The sequence below is a fragment of the Heterocephalus glaber genome, unplaced genomic scaffold, assembly GCF_053883595.1.
Source record: "Heterocephalus glaber isolate CG9 unplaced genomic scaffold, H.glaber_assembly_v1.0 deba00001555, whole genome shotgun sequence".
Lineage (NCBI taxonomy): Eukaryota > Metazoa > Chordata > Mammalia > Rodentia > Bathyergidae > Heterocephalus > Heterocephalus glaber.
Window position 1 is genome coordinate 14,769,144 of NW_028258346.1, and position 16,550 is coordinate 14,785,693.

The following is a 16,550-nucleotide window of genomic DNA, read 5'->3' on the forward strand; positions in this document are numbered from 1 at the left end:
GGGCCTTGTGCTTGGTTTCATGGTCTGTTGTCATCACCTTGAAATAGGTTCATAGTAATTTTTCAGCAAGAGGCTTTCTATACATGTGTGCATATATGTACGCATCTGTATATAGTTCTCATTGCTCCACAAGTTATACAGCTGGTCCTGTCTCTCCCTCATCAAAGCCATATCTCTCTAAAGAAGGTAAGACTGCCAGTATCACTGCCTCTCTCCCAGCACGGAGATTAGAGTTTCCCACACTCCACCAGCGAGGACTGTGCGTGTGTGTGTGTGTGTGTGTGTGCGCGCGTGCGCGTGTGGTGCTGGGAGTGGAACCCAGAGCCTCACGCATGTCAGGCAAGCACTGTGCCACGGAGCCACGCCCTCCACCCCGTGCCGAGAGCTTCTGCTGTCCCGCAGCCCAGTCTCTGTGACGCCTCCTCCTTCGAAGGTGCCTCCCACGTCCCACCAGATAGCACTTCTGGGCAGGTGGGAACCTCGCCGGCTCAGTGAACACGTGGCTAGGACGCCGTGTGGAGAGTTTTTCCCTCCAGGTTTGTGGGTTCGGGGACCCGCGCTTGATCATTTCGCATTAGGTGGAAGGCTTTTGTGGACGAGACCAGGGCTCTGCACAGCCATAGTGAAAATAACAATCTGTGGGTCTTGAAGAGACAGAAGAAGCCCAAGAAGAAAGCACAAACAGTCCCTGAACTCCCCTGAGTAGTATTTCCCAATTGCCGAAACCACTCTGAAGTCTGTCTCGCTTATGAGAGGCATCCCTGGGGTTTTGCAGACAGCACGGGGAAGGAATTCCTCTGTTGGATGGCCAAGGACAGAACCAGTGAAATGGTCTGGCAGAGCAATATTGCCCTTGGAGCCTGCAAGTGTGAGCCCTGTTTGTCCAGGTGCGGGGCTCATGTGCAGATGTGTCCACCCAGCCATGCTGCGGCAACTCGGTTGGGACGGCCAGGTGTGCCCCAGGCTGGTGCCTCCCCTAAGCTGGGCCAGCCTGGGGGAAGTCTGTGGCACCTCGTGAAATGATGGGCCTGTAGCAACAAAGGGCAGAAATGAAAACCAAAGGCACCCACAGCATAGGAGTCCCAACCAAGTTGAGAAGTGATGAAAGTGGAAGGAAAACTTAGCCGGGGTTCAAACTGTGGTTAGGGTTATGACAGTTAATAAATCAGTGAGTCTGGAAAACGTTAAGTCTCAACAGTGCAGTAAGGAAGTGGTGACACTGTCGTTAAACTAGTATTATTTAAAAACTAGTAATCATTTACACATGTGCGTCTCCTCCTTACAGACTTATTTATAGTAAAGCTGGGGTTCTCCAACGGAATGTGGTGTATTGGTACATCAAGTGGCTTCTGCCACTGTCAGCCAAGGGTACTTGGGTGGGCTATTTAAGATCTCCAAGCCTCAGCTTATTCATCTATAAATTGGATTTAGTAACAGCTGTCAGCTGGGTGTGGTGGCACATGTCTGTGATACCAGCACTCTGTGAGACTGAGACAGAAGGATCAGAAGTTCGAGCCCAGCCTTGGCAGCTTAGTGAGACTCTGTCTCAAAATTTAAAAAAAATTAAAAGATATGGGGATGTATCTCAGTGTGAAGGCCCTGGGCTCAATACCTATTAACAGAAAAATGCTGTCTATGTAGATATGGTTCTCAAAGATTTTGTAACAACCTAAAGCAAGAAATATAATTTAATATCTCTATACAATTTATTAGATGCAAACACCCACACAGGCATAATTAAAACAAAGCTTTCACATATATCCTATCACTGCATGTGATGTACTCTCATGTGTTTGTTCTCTTTCCCTTGCATTTCATTTAAGAGATATGACTCACCAACATGGTTTCATAGCTCAATGTTTCAAAAATGTTATGGCATTTAATCTTCCCACTAAAAAATATGTATAAATGATCAGCTCATAAAAGGTGATCAATAAGTATGAACTCCCACCTTTCTTCCTCCCTAAGAAACCAAATTTAATATTGATTGCAACTTGTACTTTGGGATTCTATGACATTTACAAGCTAGTATGATGCTCATATAGTTTTCATAATAGAGCAAACTAGAGACATTGAACTTTTCAATATCAATGCTGAGTTAATGTGCACTGATGTCAAACTACTAAGACACCTTGACTGTCAAGGAATTTGTATGATAGTCTTCGTCACTTTCTCATTGCTGGACACACACCTAGCACCCACAACTTAAAGGAGGAGAGGCTTATTTCGACTGATGGGTACAGTCCATGGTCAGCTGGCTCTAAGGCAGAAATGGCCTGGTGGAAGGGACTGGGTGGAAGGAAGCTGCTCCTGTCTTCATGGGCAGGAAGCAGAGAGACAGGAGGAGCTCTTCCAAGTCACAGCCCCAGTGACCCACTTTTCCCACCATGTCCTACCTCTCAACTGTGTACTCAGCCACTGAACTTTCTTCTGGTAATGAATGAACTCACTTCTGGTAATGAAGAAATTCACCAAGGATTATAATACCCTCCCCCAAATCCAATCACCTTCCAAAGCCCCATCTCTCAATGGATGAGCTCTTGGGGCTCATTTTAGATCTAAACCATAATGATGATCCTGGATCATATTTCATTTACAGAAAACTAATCAACAATCCAAGAAGTACACATTTTTAAAAGATGGTTACACATGGATTATTGAGGATTACGTTTGTGCTCTGAATCTTGTCTGCAGATTAGAATAATTTGAAGAGCTTTTAAAAGATGGCCAATGCCACTTTGATCCAAATGGTCATCAGTATTTTCCCAAACACAGCTTCAGGTTATTCCAATCTACAGATAGAGTTGAAAGCCAATGGATTATATGGTGCTGAGTCTAAGACACCAATGAGATAAACTGAGAAGGCATCATATATAGTTAATATCATATAGCTTTGGCACTCTGAGAACCCTAGTTCCATCAAATATGTACAGAATCCCTGCTGGAAGACACGCCTGGACCTTAGCTTGAGTTACTATATATATTATACTCATCAGTTATAAAATGCAATTTCCTGGAGAATATTCTCAATGCAGTCTTCTTGCTAATTCTGACTGGCTGCTCTCTGGGTTGGTGTGCACAGTGGGCTCTATCAGCTTGTCACCCACACTTCACTGGCTACCTCCCCAGGGTATAGTCAGCCCTGCTGTCTCAAGTCTGCTACCTTGGCGGCAGGAGGAAGGCCTTCTCTCCTTTTTGCTCCCATCACATTGCACTGGCTGGCTCCTTCGCCATATCATGCCTTGGAGCGGGTGTTGTACTTGGTCTCTTTCCAAGCACGCTTCACTCGCAGGCTGCGATTCTTCAGAGCACACACACGTCTTAAACGTCTTTGTGTTTCCCACACCCAGAGCAGGGGCAGGTTTTGGCAGGGGCTCTGCAAATTTCATTGAATGAATAAACGAATGATTTTAGTGCTGAGAGCAGTTCCATGGCTGTCTGGGAGGATGGGGCGAGTTTGGTATATCACGTCTCCTAACCTGTCCTTTCTTCCACTCCAGCCCAAAGGCTGAACAATGGTGTTTCTTTATTATAAGTCGAAGGGGAGCAAGTTGAGACATGCAGTCTTGTACTCACAATTAAGAAGCCATAAAGAGGAAAACCATCTGGCCAGGGGCTCAGGCTGTATGATGGGTCTTGGTTTCTCTGTTTCAGCAGCAGTGCCAGGTCCTCCTGATCCAGCAGCCAACACTGTGCTGTAGAGAAATTAAATTCCAAGAAATCAGCTTTACATGTGTACTGAGCTCCCAGGCTGAGCCTGGAGCTCGGCCCTGGGCATGGTGATGGTCGTGACAGAACACACCTCGCTGGTGAAGTAGCAGTTCAGGAAAAAGAGTTTTCCAAATCCACCAAGAAACCTGCTGATTTCTCCTGGAAGGAGAAATCCTGTGGTAGCAGGAAAGTCAGAGGGAACATAAGTTACAAACGAGATGCATGTGCATGAGCTCCCGCCCTTTTCAGGTCGTGCTCTGAGCTTTTTCTCCATAGCTTTTTCTTTTGAAACCAAACTCTTATTTTTAAAACTTTTCAAATTTCTAATTTGATCAGAAGGCTTTCTGTGTACATGTAATATCTATAATACCATGTCTATGAAAGACACTGAAAACCAATGATAATCTCACTGTGTTGAGAGACATTGATGCTATTTTTGTGTGCACATTTGTGATCTTTGTAGTGTGTGTGTTCATGCCTATGCATATATGTGCAGATATGACAATATTTTACTCAGCCTTGCAGCCAAACTTTTCACTTAAGTGACTACTATAAGAGTTTGGGATATAGTTCAGTGGTAAAACACTTGCTTTGCACTTGCAAAGCCCTGGGTTCAATACTCCTCGTTGGAACAAAACAAAACAGAAGTATAAACATCCTGCTTTTTCATTCTTTAAATGTTTTTTTATCCTTAACAAGCTCATTTGGAACACTATCTTTTCTAGCCCAGCAATCTGTTACCCGAACTCTCCGTGGCCTTTTGTGCCTCGTCTAGGTGGCTCTGGGCCAATCTTGTCCTTCTGTTTGCAGAACCTGCACGGCGTGCTGGGCACAGGAGTCGTGCAGTGAGCGCTCCATGCTCAGTGATGTGAACAGGACTGAAGGATTCAGTGGTCCTCACGGCCAGCCCAGATGTTAAGGTGAGCAGGGTGTGTTTGGCAGATGTACTAGGCCTCTCCGAGGAGCTGAGATCCCATCCTGGGACTTTCTCCGAGAAACTGCCTGTCGGTCTGAAGGTTAGGAGATATAACTGGAGTTCTTAGGTCCACAGACGCCCAACAGGTTTGCAGCCCTCTGTGCCTTCCTTTCCTCACCCACGGTAGTGGAGACCCTAACACACAGGAGATGATGGAACGAATGGGAAAGTCCCCACGAGCAGCTATGAAAACGAGCGCTCCATAAAACCTCCATGCGGTGAAATTTCTGCCCTTTAAGACCACCCATGAGGTCTCAGCTTTTTCAAACTCCCGCTTGAGGAAGAAAGATGACTGAATAGGTAGTCTGCAAAAGCTCTTGCTGGTGTTTCACATATAAGCGTTTTTATTTATGTTCATGACCCAGGCAACCAATGCACCTTTTCATCTCCTGGAATCTGGTCTGTCTTATGATGGCCTCTTCCAGCTGCACTTGATTTGCTTCTGATGAGCGCTCCTCCTGTAAACACTCCTGAAACAGCAGGTTTAGGTTTTGCTGACAGGAAAGGAAATCCTAGAGGCCCAGCGGCTTATTCATTTATTTGTCTGCACATTAATTTATTCAACAAACTGAACATTCACTTTGCTCTTGGCACTGGGACATGTGCTGGCCAACAGAGGGGAGAGGAACCGCCCTGGACTCTCAGGTTCCCATGGAGCTGGCAGGCCTGTCAACAAACACTGATTTTGCAAAATGATAGTGCCATCGAAATATATCCAATGCTTGTGGAGCTTTTCCTCTGTGCCAGAGACTGCTCAGGGGCTGAGCATATAATTTTCTACGCATGGCCCTTGACACCCAAAACTTTTACACTAGAGTTGGGGAAGAGTCGTAGCCAGCGGTTATGGGCACACAGGCGAAAGTGTCTAACTTTGTGGTTTAAGATGATTTTTAAATGGGGATGAGGAAAATGGATTTCCTGGTGATGGGACTGGGCAGCAGGAATATTGTCAGGGAGAAAGGTTAGGAATCTTACCCAGTTATCTAGAAGGAAAATAAATGCTGGAACTGAAAATAGTGGTATTGGTAATGGTAGAAGAAGTGATGAGAGAAACCTAGGAGACAGAATCTATAGATGTATAGAATGTGAACTGGGGCATCGGATAAGAAGTATTGGAAGGGGTGACAGCTGAGACAGACAGCTAAGACAGACAGCTAAGTTTCTGGATTCAGTGACTTAAGTGGCTGGCATGTACTGATATAATGGGGACCATAGGAGATTATCCTGGATGCTCCTTTGTTAATTTTCAGGGTGCCATGTAAAGAAGGCCTCATGGCCCATGGTGCAGAGAGATGGCCTGGGGACTTATATGTGTGCATATTCATTGTATATACTGACCTCCACTTGGCTGGAGATCACCGTGTGTCTATGGATATGCCCCATCCCATTTTAAATGACACGGTAATGCAGCTGCACAATGTTGAGGCTGTGTGCGTGGCTTTCGAGCCACACTGCCTGGGCACAAGCCCTGGCTCCATTCCTCACTTGCAGAATGACCTAGAGTGAGTAATGTAACTGTAGTACTTCCTTCCTGAGTGTCTCTCTCTATAAAATTGTCATAATAGGACCACCTGTGTTATGGCTTGCATTTAGCTGTCCCCCTAAAGCCTTGTACTTTTCCAGAGGTAGCTGGATCTAGAGTGTGATTGATTCATGGCGGGGCTAGGCCTGAGGCCACTAGGATGAAGGGTGTGAGTCCTACCCACCCTAAATAGCCTGGATAAAATTAAAGGGGCAGGGAGATGCTTTTAAGGTCCCTTGTTGCTTTTGCTACCTTAAGGGCACCACGAACTGTTTCTCCTCTGCGAAGCCTGTTTGCCAATCCTGCCTTGGAGCCAGCCGATTGTGGACTGAAACCTCTATAAACTGTAAGCCAAATAAACCCTTTCCCCTCTAACTTTGGATGTCTGGTATTTTGTCTCAGCAACCAAAGAAAAGTAACTGACACAACCTGCCTCATAGGGAAGCTGTGAGAACTAAAGTAGTTAATGTATGGTAATCCATTTAGCACGCAGCCTGCCTGGTGTAGGGGAAGTGCTCTCCGTTATCTCTTATTATCTCCGTTTGCCAAGAATGTCCCCATGGGGACATATCCATCAAGAGTCCATGATGCTGCCTAGTGGTGTATCTGCCTGTTGCTGACCCTCAGCCCTAGCACAGCGCTGGTCTATGCCGTGGCTGTGCACGTATTACCTCTGTTGGTTGTGCAAGAGTTATGAAGCCCTGCATGCAGTATCATGACCCAGAGTTGCAGGTAAAGGTGCAGTGATTGGCGACATGAAGCGACCTGCCCCAAATAATCACAAATAAGGGAAGCAGGACCCAAAAGAGGCCTGCCTGATGAATGCTCATTGTCACAATCCCAGATGTGGCGAGGGATCAGGGCAGCCGGTGTTTGCAGCAGGATACAGGTAGGAAAGGCCTCATTATTCCAACATCAAGGGCACCGTGGATCTCTGAGTTAAACCACTAGCCCAGCACCACACATGATAAGGCTGCCTAGGAGGTGGGTTTCATCATTTAAAGGACAGTGTGCTTCTTCTTTTCCCTTTCTCTCGGCCATCCAGCCTGTCTCAATCAAGTAGCTTTCTTCTTTTTTCTTTCAGGGGTTTAGACCCGTTTATAGAATCCTTGAAACAAAAGCCCCAGTTTAACAGATTGCAAAACATCGTGACAATGGGAGATGAAAAAGATTACTTTAAATGGCAATTGCCTCTGCTGGGTTTAACTGAGTCATGCAAGCCACTTGGAAGCGAAGAGACTTTCAATGCACATCACCTGCATCCTCAGGTGGCCCACATCCACCTCATCATCTTCTGGTCTTGCTGGAGGTGGACAGGCTTCAGGTCCTGTCTTCATTTTGCCTGTGATAGAGGTTCCTGAGCTCGCTGCCACCTTCCACAAAGATGGAGGCCATTTGGTACAATGGGAAATAGTGCTAATCCCACTGTCCTTCTGAGTTGTAAACTGGGACACTCGGGGGAATTTAGGAGTGAATTAGTGACATAGTGGGCACTGAAGTCTAAGAACCTTGCACCATCCCTGGTCATGGTTTATAATCTGCTTCTTACGGCCCATTTTAGCAAAAACAAACAAACATACAAACAAAACAAAACAAAAACTTCCACAGCCATTAGGAAGGATAAATTGTAGTTATTTGTAGGAAAATGAATGGATCTTGAGACTATACTGCTAAGCGAAACAAAGCAGAAGCAGAAGGATAAATATCACATGGTTTCTCTTATACGAGAAACCAAAAATATAAATATTTAAAAGCAAAATAAAAGAGAGGTGACACGAAACATGGAGGGAGACCCTGTGGAGATGGGAAAGGGGTCTGGGAAAAGAGAAGAAGCAGTGTTAAGGAGAAGTAAAGATGATCAAGATGGGGTATGTATATGTATCGATTCCCCAAAATGAATGTAACTATTATGTATCATAAAGGTACACCAACAATAAAAACAAAGATTAAACACACACACACACACATGCATACACAAAAACTCTTCCACCAACGGCTTTTCCAAGAATGTGGAAGTTGAATTTCCTAAGTTTTAAATCTGTTGCTGAGAACAAATGCACTTGTCTTTCACCTCCCTCAGCAGTGTCTGTGCTGCAGAAAGAAATCTGGCCTTCACCCAGGTCAGGTGCTGCTTTGGCTCACCTGAATAATTGAAAATCTGCATGTTAAAAGCTAATATGAGTTTATGTAGTGACAATCTATTGCTTTTCTGAAAGATTCATTCCCCACATTCTTTCTATTGAGAACGCCCCTTGCACGGTTGAAATGATCTACAGAACACAATTTATACAAAATTTTTCTTGAGCTCAGATTTTGAATAAGGTACTATTGGTTGCTTTGAAATCGTTGGTTGGCATGGCTGGAGCACAGATCTTAAAAACAGAAAGAAAGAGAATCTCGTATCTATAGTTTATGTACATGATTCTTTGGCCCTAGAGAGACTATAAGTAAATGGAAAGTTCAGGAAAGTACTGGCTTGGGAAGGGATGCATTCTCAGGATGCAGATGTGCTTACCGTATTTCACTTCTGTGCACACTCATGCATGCTTGATGTTGTCTCCTGAGTCTACAGGTAACTTAAAGGCTTCACGCAGAATGACAAATTGCAGACAGACTGACAGAACCGAGAAGTGTGTTGTTTTGGCTTGATACACAAAACCCTATTGATCTTCTACATTAACTGTAACAATTAGAAAATAGATTTTTAAAAATTCCATTTACGATGGCAAGGAATCACAAAATTTTTGTAACAAATGTAACAAAGGTTGTGTAAAATCTATATACTAAAACCTCAAAACCAGAGAAATGAAAGAAGACTTGGTAAAAGCAACTACTTTATTCTTTCTTTTATATCTACCACCCGAGTGATTATTATGGCCCAAATGATTTACAAAGTACTTAATATACATCATCCCATTTCACCCTTGCATGAAACTTAGGGAGCTTTGGTCAATTGTTCTCATCTTGCCCATGGGAAAACTGAAGCTCTGGAGGTGAAACCATTTGTCCGGGGTCACAAAATTCATCAGTAGTTCTTGATTTAAGTGCAGGCGAGTGCAGTGGTGTAGCTAACATTTTCTGAGCTCATTCTGTGGACCCAGGCACTATTCTAAATACTTTACAAGTATTAAACACACTAACTCTTGTGGAAGTTCTATATGATAGGTTCTAAGATCCTTTCCAGGCTATAGATGAGGATATGAAGAAACCACAACATAAAATGACTTGCCTAAGGGCATGCAGTTAGAAAATGGGAGAGATGGGATGAGACCCTAGGTCCCTGGCTGCAGACTCTGGGCCCCTAGCCCCTGAGCCTTGCAGGGGCTCTGTCAGACCTATCTCGCAATTCTCTACTTCGGCTATACTGCCTGACCCCACCTCTCGCTTTGTTTTTACTATAGCACCTCTCACAGCTGAGATATTTTCAACTTTGCATTCTCTCGTTGGGCTGCCTGCGCATCCTAGGACATGAGCTTGAAGACAGCGAGGTTCTGTCTTCTCTGATCACCACTCAATCACTGGTGTAGTTACATTTCCTGCCTCATCTATGGACTGAGGAATACAGAGGGCTGCCTGGCTCACAGCAGAATGGGAGAATGAGTGAGCCTGGAGGTAGCTGTGAGCTCATCAGAACCCTCAGCTCCTGGGGACCCACCCTGTTCCACTCCTGTTTGCAATGGGGACACTGAAGTCCATTTAGTAGAACGGGAGGCAGTGAAACACCTTGCTCTGGACCAGAGTGAACGAGAAGTCCCAAAGCCATTCCGGGGAGGGAAGGAGAGATGCAATGTGCTGGCTGGAAGGGGCACTGGTGGTGGGAAACACATGTGCGGATGCCAGGTTTGTGGAAGAGAAAGCAGCAACAGAAAAGAACCCGTGATGGAGGCAGATGATGATCAGCAATGGAGAGACGGATGGAGTTAGGGCTGTAGCAAAGGGGCTTGCAAAACAGGAGAGCTGCTGCTTCTGGACCGGGTGAAAGGAGTTGATGACTGCTAACCATGAGGAGAGAAGAAGAGACAAGCAGAAGGAGGTCCTATCGGATGCCCTAGATCTTCCTAGCGTCACAGCAGGGTGATGTTCTCTGCAGATGATGCCAAAGAAAATTCTGACTTTTGAAAAACGATGTCAGATCAAATGACAGTTTGCCACAACTAAGACCAGGAACGGGGACTGAACTGCACCTCGTGTAAGACATACATTTCTTGTAGGCAATCGGTAACAATGACAGGAAGTCTAGGCTGGGCAGTAGTTAGTGTAAGTCGCTCCCTGTAAAGTTGTTAGAGGAAGGAGGCTGTGGGTGATGTAGGAGCACCGGCTCACTCTGTCTTGCTTGACTCCACTTTTACGGGAATAAAGCAATAGTTTGTGTCACGGAATTCTCATGGGATCAGAGCTGTATGTCAGTAGAGAAAAGGGGCCGCCTCCTCCCCAAAGGGACATGGTCCCTGGCTTTCTCAGGCTGGAAGACAGCTGGAGACTCAGATACTTGTGGCAGGCGTCTGCTTCGCTTAGGTCTCTGACTACACTGCTATAGCTGACGTGAGACCTGCTTCTACTTTATTGCCCGAAATTCGCTAATTCCCTTTATCTTTTTTTTCTCCTCAATATTCTCCAAGGAACTAATCTTTACTCTTTCTCCTCTTACTGGAAATTATCTTGATTCTCCAGGAATCCTACTTAGGAACTTAGTCCCTGTATTCAATATCTCTTGGCAAGCAACAAAATTCCCTAAATGCAGTGGCTGAACACAGCAGACGTTGACCCCTACAGTTCAGCCTCAGGAGTTGGGAAGAGCCTCACTGGGGCCTCTGGCTTAGGGCTTCTCACCAGCTGCCATGAAGGTGGTGGATGTGCCTGAAGCAGGGCCCTCCAAGCTGGACCCTGCCACAGGAGAGTTCACAGATGGCAGCTGGCTTCCCTGATGGTGAACAAGAGAAGCGAAGCAAAATGAAGGCAGAGCATTGTTTGTACCCTAATCTCATGTGACATCCTGTCACTTGTGCAACATTCTCTTTACTAGAAGGAAGTCACTAGGTCCAGTCCCCGCTCAAGCAGAAGAAAGGCATGACTATCAGGGAGTCAGAAAGTTGAGGGCCGTCTCAGAACCTGGCTGCCTTGCTCACACTGGTTTCACTCCTCCTGCACCTCGTCCTCACTATTAATTCTCCTAAAGGTTCCAGTAAAGAGTGACCGAGTCCAGACACCTCCTTCACGCTGCTGCTGGAGTCACCCTGCAGAGAGGATGGACTCGCCCCTCCGCTAAACCCGAATCTGGTTCACATATGCAACCTAATGACACTGCCCAAGCATCAAGAGGATGTGAAGATGTTCATTGTCAAAGGAGGGAGTTTTCTGTGTGGGGGAACAGGGTTGGCTTCCAAGTTGGTCCAGAAATGGCCTGGGAGAGGAAGGGTAGAAGAGCGAGCTGTTTAGATTGTGGCAGTCAAGGGTTCGGGCTGGGGCCAGGTTCTGAGCGTGGAGCTGAATTGCTGGGTCCGATGGAGGGCAGATGTGGGCTTGCTCTGTGTGTGCTGGGGAGTGACCCCAGGGCCACACACTTGCCCTGAGACGCATGCCAGCTTCTGCAGCCTCATCCTCCTGCCTGCTTCTCCAGATTCGGGCAGTGCAGAAGGTGGACGGGAAGTGGAGGGCTTGAGAGGTGTTTTCAGGCAAACATCCAAATGGAGCCAGACTCTTGGTTACACTGTTGGCTTGAAATTCACTGCCTAAGGCTGGCCTCAGAGATTCTCCAGCCTGACTCTGCAGCAGATCTGAGGTGTGGTAGCCGTGCGTGGAAGCTAAGGCCAGGAGAGGCACACGTCCTCTTAGGGGAGACTAAAATAAATGTGCCTAGTCACACTTCGGTGTGGAATCTGCAAGGGCAGGATTTGAGGAGCAAACAGTAGAATGGTGTTTCCTAGCAACTGGGGGACTGGTTGACACGTTGGTCAAAGAATACAAACTTTCAGCTGGACTGAAAGAATTAAAGATCTGTTGTCCAAACAGTGACTGAAGTTAGTAATAGTGTATTCTTGAAAATGACAATAGGTTAAGTATTCTCATTGCAAATAAATCATGAACATATGAAATAATGCATATGTTAATAGCTTGATTTAGCCATTCCATAATGTATACATGTTCAAGACACCATGATGTACACTTTTATGTACATAAAAATAACGTGCAATTTTTAAATAATTTGCAATTTTTAAAAATGTAGCTTTTTTCTTATATGTACCAAAACTTTTGAATATTATTGTTTTGAAAACAAGTACCTCACCAGGCATGGTGGTGTATGCCTATAATACCAGCAGTCAAGAGGCTGAGGTAGGAGGATTGCTATGAGCCCAAGGTCAGCCTGAACTACATATAAGATGCTGTCAAAAAAACATAGCCTGCTACATATCTATTCTTTTAAAAAACGTTATTGAGATAAATTTACATGCAATAAAGTCTATTTAAAAGTATGCATTGATGAGTTATGACAGGTATACACACGCATGAAACTATTGCCAAATTTTTAAAAAGAGCAATTCTGTTAAAAAGTTCCTGGCGCCCCATTATAGTCTTTCCCTTCCTTGATCTTGGGCAACCACTTCTCTGTCCTTTGCCACTGAAGAATAGTTTACATTTCTTAGAAATAGAATCATGATGCAGTACTCTATGCCATTCTTTCATTTTCCATCATGATCTTGAGAATCATCCATGGCATCATGTACTGTATCTCAGTAGTTAATTCCTCTCTATTATTGCTGAACAGTATCCTGTTGCATGGATCTACCACAAATTGTTCATTTAGTCACTTCTGTGTGGACATTGATAATTTTTTTTTCTAGTTTGTAACTGTTGTTCAAAAACCTTCTGTGGATGTTGAAGTCAACAACATATACTTTTTGATCCACAAATTCATGCAATTGCTGAATATTCCATGTAAATATATAATAGGCACATGAAGAGCTTTTAGATATAGCTTCCAGAGAAGAATATGAACTCAAAATTTGTTCTTACTTTTTAAAGAAATGGCTAAATTGTTTTCCAAAGTGTGGTTGTATTATTTTGCATTTCCATCAACAATGAATAAAATTCTTCATTTTTCCACTATATATGATAAAAATTTTAGTCATTTTAAAAGGTCTGTGTTGGAGCATGTTGTTATGGTTTTCTTTTTTTTCCCCATTAAGGTTATTGGTACATTTTAGCTATAAAATACAGTTACATTCATCTTTGGGATCTTGTACCATTACATGAGTATCTTGGTTCTTATTTTTTTCCCCTTCCCCTGCCCTCCCTTCACCCCCTCCAGCCTTCCCTATTTGCAAAGACTTTTTTTCCATTTTTTTCCTTTTCTCATATTTTTTCCTTTCCCTTCTTTCGTTTCCCCTATGTCTCCCACTTCCCCTGCTCCTTTAAACTTTTTCTTCCTATTATACAATATCAATTATACATTTTTAAGATTACAATATCAATATCTAGGAGACATTACTACAGATTTTACAGAATTTAAAAGGATATAGAAGCATATTACAAAAATCTTTTTTGAAATAAATTTGATAACTTCTAAGAAGTACCTTGGAAGACAAATTAATGAAACTAACTCTGGAGGAAATATAAAATTTGAATAGCACCTATTAAAGAAAGTATATTCCTAGCTTGAAAATCTACCTATATGACAACAACAGGCTCATATACATTTTAACTGATAAACTATATCAAACATTTAAAGCAGAAAAAAGAAGGAACACTTCTCTTATTTTAGGAAATCAACATTGTGCTAATCCTAAAACTGGATAAAGATAATAGAAGAAAAAACTATGAACATAAATAGAAATTTGTTTAATAAACTATTAGAAGTCAGATCTGACAATATGTAGAAAGTGATTTTATTATACGGATGGCAGTGTTGGTTCAGCATTGGAAGATCCAGCCCCAAAAGTCATCATTTTAACAGAGGAAAGGAAAAAGCCATATGATCCTGTCACTAGTTGGAAAAAAAGTACTGGACCAAATTCCACAGGTGTTCATGGTAAAAACTATCAGGAGGCTAGAAGTAGAACAGAAACTTCTCAACAGATCAAAGACATGTACTCCATACTTCCAGCAAAAATGACTTATATGAATGGAGAAGATACAATGCTTTCTCCCTAAGGTGGGAAACAAGGACTGATATGTCTACTCTTCATCTGTCCATTGAACTTTGAAACATAGGCCCAAACCAAAATAGTCTGGCAATAAAAAGAAACAAATAGCATAGGATCGGCAAGGTAGAAGTAAAATCTTTATATGTAGATGAAATGATCATCTACAGAAAAAATACTACATAATCTCTAGGAGCCCCTAGAACTTGTATTTGAATTTAGCAGGATTGGAAAACACAAGGTATATATAAAAATTCAGATCTGCATATACTTGCTATAAATGAAGAATTGGATATTGAAATTTAAAAGTTATGTAGGAGTACAAAGGACCTAGAAAAGTAAAAAGAAAAAAAAAACAGTGTTGGAAGACATTTAGTACCTAATTTTAAGACTTCCACTAAAGCTACAGTAATCAAGGCAGTGTTGGTATAAGGAAAGATGTAGAAATCATTGGAATAAAACAGAGAATCTAGAAATAGAACCACACATATATGGTCCACTGAGTTTTGAAAGATTATTTAGCATTAACATTTTATAGAACATAAACTCAATTTAAGACCAGAGGAAAAAATAGTGCTTCCAGCAAATGGCACTAGAATACCTGGTATCCGTACATAAAAAATTAACCTCAGCCATTTATTTCCATACAGAAAAATAACTTGAAAGGATCTATTAACCTAAATATGAAAGCCTAAAACTATAAAACTTTAAGAAGAAATTATAAGGGAAAATGTTTATGAATTTAGGGTAGGCAAGAATTTCCTAGGATATAAAAAATATGATGTATAAAAGAAAAAAATTGATAAGTGAGAGTCCATCAAAATTTAGAACTTTAAATGACATCATTAAGAAAATGAAAAGTAGTCCTTAAACAGACCATATTTACAATGCATATATCCTATGACCAGAATATATAAAGAACTCTTACAGCTCATTAGTAGACAATCCAATTAAAAAGTAGACACAAGAAGACGATAAATAGCCAGTATAGCACAAGGAAAGGTGTGCAACACTAGAATCAGAAAAATACTAATCAGTACAATAACGATATTGAATTATACACTCATTAGGGAGATGAAATTAAAAGTTTTAAAAGAACAGAAGTCAGCTTAGGTGTGAACCAGGTAGAATTTTCTAATACTGCTAATATGGATGTAAAATGATAAAACCATTTTGGAAAACAATATAGAAATTTCTTGTATTTCTGTTAAGAACCAACAGTCCTGTTCTGAAGTTTTCACTTGAGAGGAATGAAAACACATGTTCACAATAGATTTTTACATACAAGTTGAATATCCCTTATCTGAAATTCTTGGGACCAGAGTGTTTCAGATTTTTGTTTGAAATCCACTTGATCTGCAAAGAGGATAGTTACTCCTGCTTTTTTGGGGGGGTTTCCTGTCACATGGAGTATTGCTTTCCACCCTTTAACTTTTAGACTGAGTTTCTTTTTGAATTAAATGTGTTTCTTGTATGCAGCATATTGTTGGCTCTTACTTATTGACCCATTCTGCCAGTCTATTTCTTTAGATTGGTGAATTGAGACCATTAACATTGATGTTATAAATCATACATATTGACTTATCATTGTCATGACTTTCTTTTTGTTGGATTCTCCTCCTTTGTGTTTAATTTCTTGTCACATCCAATAGATTCATTCTGCTGGCCTTCCTGGGGTTGGGATCCTCATTGTTTTTTCCTAGGATATTGTCTAAAATTTTTTGGAGTACTGGTTTGGTATTCATGAAGTTCCTAAGGTGCTCTTTGACATGAAAGTATCTTATTTCACCATCAATTTTGAAAGATAGTTTTGCAGGGTACATCAATCTGGGTTGGAGGCTGTTTTCCTTTAGGGCTTGAAATACATCACTCCAAGCTCTTCTTGCCTTGCGGGTTTGCATTGAGAAGTCTGCTGTGATTCTGATGGGCTTTCCTTTGTGTGTGATTTGTTTATTTTCTCTAACTGCTTATAGAACTTTTTTCTTCTTTTGGGTTTCTGGAATCTTAACAATTATATGCCCATGTGTATTTTTTTTTTTTGATCAAGGCTAGTTGGAGTCCTATATGCCTCACTTATCTGTATGTCAACTTCTTTTCCCCTGCTTGGGAAGTTTTCTGCCATCACTTCTGTGAACAGTTTTTTTATGTCATCTGTACTCTCTCCTGTTTCTTCATTGACTCCAATCAGTCTTAGGTTATTCTT